This window comes from Phyllostomus hastatus, unplaced genomic scaffold (genome assembly GCF_019186645.2).
Source record: "Phyllostomus hastatus isolate PE091 unplaced genomic scaffold, TTU_PhHast_1.1 phas_contig_150, whole genome shotgun sequence".
Lineage (NCBI taxonomy): Eukaryota > Metazoa > Chordata > Mammalia > Chiroptera > Phyllostomidae > Phyllostomus > Phyllostomus hastatus.
Genome location: NW_025333611.1, coordinates 13,439,942 through 13,445,544, shown reverse-complemented (window position 1 = coordinate 13,445,544; position 5,603 = coordinate 13,439,942). Strand labels below are relative to the sequence as shown.

The window sequence follows — 5,603 nt, the reverse complement described above, 5'->3', positions numbered from 1 at the left end:
AGTCTAACATTTATTTGAAACTTTTTTGGTTCTTAAACTATTTCACAAGAATGTAAAGTCAAAATATTTTTATGAAAGTTACTCAAAATAATTATCTTCTTGGTGTGGTTAATGTTACCAATTTGAGAAACTGCTTTTTAAAATTAAATTCTTTGGGGTAACATTGGTTAATAATATTATATATACATTTCAGGTGTACAATTCTGCAAAGAATAGGGAGCGCTCCACAAATTTGCATGTCGTCCTAGTGCAGTGGCCATGCTGAACCTCTCTGCGTTGTTCCAGTTTTAGTGTTTGCCAAAGTGAGCAGCAGTTGTCTGTGTGTGTTATTTTTTAATTTCACCTTTGTTTCAATTTTTAGAACTCCCTTATTTTATTTTAGTTTTACATACTGTTATTTTTTTATCCCAAAGTCAAGTTTTATAAGAGGACATATTCAGAGGAGTTTTGCCTCAACCTCTGTCCTCCACTGGGCACTTCCTCCCCTGTTATTTTTATTAGCTTTTGGTTTATCTTTCCAGGGTGCCCCTTTGCAAATACAAGCAAGTGGTCTGTACATACGCGGTGTGTGTGTGTGTGTGTGTGTGTGTTTTCCTCTGTCTTACACAAAAGTTATGCATACTGTTCTGCATCTCCCTTCTTCTCATGAGAGTTTCAGATCAACATTTTGAAAAGACAATTCATCTCCTGTAGGGAGAAAAGGTTGGTAATAGATATTCCTGCTGAAAGTGGGGAGGCCACTGCAGTTGTCTAAACAAGGAGGCTAGTGGTGGCTACGATAAGGGTAGTGGCAGTGAAAATTGACAGGTTTGAGATAAATTTTGCAGTTTAAAGGGACAGGACTCGAGACTGTTTTGATGTAAGGGGTATCCACAGCTTTGTGCAAGAAATCCAAGCCATCCTCCTGGGTCACATTTATATTCCCAGTGGGATGAAATTTCCTGTGGAACAGAAGACTACACTATATCCACACTATTTTATTTTTAATTTATTATACAAAACTTCAAACATACATAAACTAGAAGAAAATAATGAACCCTCAACATACTTATCACAGAGTTTCATCAGTTTTCAACCTATGGCCTACCTAATTTTATCTCTATTCCAGCTACTCTAATCCATTACCCTCTCCCATCCCTCCACGTATATTGGGAAGCAAATCCTGGGTATGCTATCATTTTACCTGTCTATTCAGTGTGTTTTCCAGCACCTTGGATAAACATTGTCATCCAAATCCCACCATCCCTTTTTCTGATCCCTGCCGCTCTGCTAACTGGCTCATTGAAGCTTATTCCTTTAGTGTAAGGCATTGACCCCCTTAAAAAATTCAATATGGCTGTGTTTCACAGAAATACCAAATGTGCAGTTTGACTTAAAAATAGAAGCATTTGGTTTGCCGGAAGGCAGTGATGGAGAAACAGGTCAGGGGTAATGGTGACTGATTCATCCTCAAATGCTCCTTGGAGCCCAACTTCCCCGTGAAAGAAAGCACTGCAGCGTGGTTGGCACTGGAAAACCCTGTGCCTACAGGGCAGAGAAGCGTTCTTCGTAGAGAAGCTCCTGATGCCAACCAGGCGGCATCACTACAGAGTTGTGACTCAGAGATAACTTCCTGCTCACGTCCCCAAACTCTTGGGCTGCATAGTGCCACAGACTACGTACTCGCTTAAGTGGAAGGCCCTTCATCTCATTGGGTGTCCTCACTGTTGTCACCTGCAGCCTGAAGCTGTCTGGCTTAGCTCCTTGTCCTTTGCACCCACATCTGCGTCACTGCACAGCCTGTGCCTGCAGGAGTTACCAGGCACTTTCCCAGCTTCCCTCAGGCCTCCACTTCCCACCTCTGAAACAGAGTCCGTGTCACTGCCAGCTTCACAGCTGTGGAGTGCCCACAGACGCCGAGCGCCATGCCTCAGATGTGCTCTTGTGACTGCACTGAGCACACGTGTCCCATGGGTACCAGTTCTGCTTTCCACATTTACCCTGTAGTCTGAGTGAGCCTTCTTTTCCACCCACTGGATCATTATTATTATTGGCCGAAGAGCTGTCTCACCAAGGAAAGATGCTAAATCATTGCGAGCTCAATATTTTCACATGTAAAATGGAATTTTAATGAGTTCTATAAAATTATGTATGGGTTAAACAAAAAAAAAATGGGTGCAAAAGTAGCTGACAGTGTGCCTGACACATAGTAAGTGCTCAACAAAGACGGGTGATTGTAAGAGCCTGGGTGGGGCCCCTGGTTGGGGCAAAGGATGTCACTCTGTAAAGGACCATCTCGTCAGGGTGAGGCAATTTAGGTGTCACCCTCCAGATGGACAGAGAGGAACAAGAGGAGTTGCCCCTGCCAATCTAACAAGTTTGATGTCACAGGGCTGTGAACAGTAGTTTTTATCTGCCCTTGGAAACTATTTGGGCCTGTAAACCTGGTTATTGCTTATGGGCCCAAACATAAAGTTATTTGATCAAACCTGAACAGTTTAATAAATGCCACAAATTTCCAGAGTTCTAAAGCTTCTTAAAATGAGCTTGTTCCATTATTTATCAGTTCTCTCCATAGCATCATCCCGGTCAACTAATCGTTTATCTTGTCCTAGAGCGAGGAAATCAATCCATTTTAGGTAGATTATGAATAGAGTTCTAGAATTTAGTAGCCTTTGTGCTACTAAACTCAGTTAAACAGGCCCCCAGGGATGAGGGGGTGGGAAGGAGACAGCACCGTAGTGGAAAAAGTGGTTTTAATTTTAACTTTTATTTTGTATTAACCATTTTCCCACACTGCTTTGTAAGTCACAGTGAGGAAAGAGAACAAAACAATAAAAGCAAAATATATTCAAATAAAGTCCCACAGTGTAGCATAGTAGTAGGTGGTGGTACCCTTGGAAGCTAGTTCCTTTCAATGCTTAATTTGCTTGTGAATTTGAAATTTTGGAAGGCATAAGAAAACCTCAGGTTGACTTTTTAAAAAAGTAGTTTAGAGTGTTTTTGAATCAATACAAAAAATGTACCCCCAAAGCTCTCCTCTTCCTCCAGGATACCATCCTTGATGTCCTTGCCCATTTTTTAAGTAGCAAGCAAAGAGGATATTAACCTTGACTTTTCTAGACTTTGTTTAGGGCTGCTGTGTTCATCTGCCTATGGGCACTGTGGGGCTGCAGCACATACACACTGGGCTCTCTGAATTCAGCTGCTAGCATTTGGCAAAAGAAGAGGGACGTAGAGAAGATTCTGAAAGTGTGGGCAAGCCACCCACCATTCTGCTTACCCCTAGTCATTGTTATTGGTTTCAGGGGCTGCTCTAACTGCAAAAGTGCTTCTCAAGGCCAAGTGTGAGTTTGAATGCTGGCAGTTGGAACTTTTTCATAGCATGGTCTCAAAGTGTCTTTATTTGGTGGTCAAAGGAAGAAACAGGGATGTCTTCCACACCTAGAGAGAAGAATAACAGGCAAGAATCCAAGGGTGGCGATAGCTATGTGCACCGACGTCAAAGCAACCCCCACAAGAGATGTGACTACTGCATGCCAGATGGGGGAGGCACAGAGCAGGGTGGCTGCCCAAGTCACAGAAGTGTCCTCTGTGGCACCTTCTGTCCTGTCTTCCGTGACTGAATGATCCTGGGACAGACAAAGATTCTCCCTCCCAAGAGCCTAAAACCTGAGCAGAGAGGTGCAGGCAGGGCTGTCTCTGCAGCAGAGTTACTGGAGTGGCAGCCCCGGGGACTCCCAGGGCTGATGTGCCCCAAACTGTGTTTTTTTAAATTCTAATTGTTTGGCAACTCTTATGATTCTGTGAGTTTCCCTAACATCTTCAGGGAAGTTAGCCAGAATTGCTTTTTGTGTTTGCAGGGAAAGAACTTTAATTAATAAACCAAGTATTGTCCCATTAAGTTAAAAGCTCCTTGGAATTAGAACTGAGTTACTAACAAGAGCTAAAGGGCCCAGAGGGTATCTGCTGCACAAACTGCTCTGGATGGTACAAAAGAAAGATACCAAAGGGCAGAACCTCATAGTTCAATGCCCTAGGCTGGTGTTTCCCAAGATGGGTTCCGTGGAACCCCAATCCAGCAAGATAATTCCTGATGAAAGTGTTCCATGGTCAAATAAGAGGAATGCATTATGCTCTATTCCTCATCTAGAAAGTCCTCAGATAAGCCCTTCAGAGTGTTGCAACAAAGATATGTAACTAACTAAACTAGAATTTCTAAAACAAATCAAGTAGCATCTAACCTTCCCCACGTCTGTCCTTCTACACCTCCCCCGACCCCGACCCTGGCTCCTATTAGCACATGTTCTGGAAAGCATTAATAGAGGCTAAGAGGCTGTGCATAGAGAATCCCTGCTGAAATGTTTCCTGCAGCTTTGACTTTACCCTCGCACCTCTCGGGTGAGTGCCGGGGCTGTAACGTGCCGAGCCCTGTGCTGGGTGTTCTGGGCCAACCATGGCATGGCGGGAGGAGCCCTGCAGGAGGGATAAGAACCAGGTTGGAGTGTCTGCTCCGGTCTGGAATTCAGAACTGGCTTTGTTCCTTTAGGCGAACCCTTGACCTCTTTTTGAATCAATTTCCTTGTCTCTCAGATGGAGCTAGTAATACTGACCTCACCTCACCACTGAATTGTTAAAAATATCTAATAGGATAATGGATGTGAATGTGAGAGCACTTCGTAAGCTGCAAGGCATTAAGTGAATATAAACTATTAGGAGGATTAGATAACTTAAGAATGATGTCAGATGTTAGAAAGAGAGAAAGAGCACCATAGCATCATGGGCTTATATCTGTGATTTTTGGTTGTTATAAACGTTTTAATACCATATCACAATGGAACATTAAGCATGTCAAGATAATTTACTAATCTACTGAAACATGAATTTGTGTGTGTGTATCAGTTAGTTGTTTTGCATAACAAATCACCCACCCCCAAACTCTGTAGTAATCAGTAATCAATATTTATTTCTTGTTCATGTGTCTGAAGAGGGACTGGGGTTCAACTGCTTTGGGCTGGACTTGGCTGGGGGTTGGCTCTATACTGTGAACTCCAGGTCTGCCTGCCCTCCATGTCTCTTCTCCTCTGTGGACACTTGGCAATGATAGCAGCAGAGGACAAGAGGGCACAGCAACATTCCAAGCTCATGTCAAGCGCTGGCTTGATCATATCCATTAACATTCCATTGGACAAAGCCAGTCATGTGACCAATTCAGACCCATAAGGAATTACTCCCAAAAGCATTTTGTGTGCCAGAGGGAGGGGGAGTAGAAATACCTGAAGATAGAAGCTCTTCCTGTTTTTCATAAAAGCCTAAAAATTACTGAGGTCAACCAGAAATAAGAGAATGGCTTCAAAGTTAACCAGCAGAGAAGGGAAGAGAAGTCACAAAATTTAAAAAGAAGTCCATGTTAGGATGGAGAGATTATTGGTTAAAGTATGACTCCTAACTGCAGAGTTGCTTTGACTTTTAAAAAAAATTGCCCTAGCCCCACAGGGACCTTAAAATAGAGCCCCCATCCCTAAAGTGACCTCTGAGCCCCAGGCCCGGAGGATGTCACTGGCCACCATGACAACTCGGAGTGTGAAGCCTGACCCCTACACTTTGCATACCATCTAAGGTCC

At 43.3% G+C, this 5,603-nt stretch overlaps 1 non-coding gene across 1 annotated transcript; it reads right to left on the bottom strand.

Moving 5' to 3' along the window:
• Nucleotides 1-208: 208 nt before the first annotated feature.
• On the bottom strand, nt 209-311 carry LOC123813295. Its single transcript, XR_006784722.1, has one exon. It is a non-coding gene; the product is annotated as a U6 spliceosomal RNA (small nuclear RNA).
• Between the last annotated feature and the right edge of the window lie 5,292 nt (nt 312-5,603).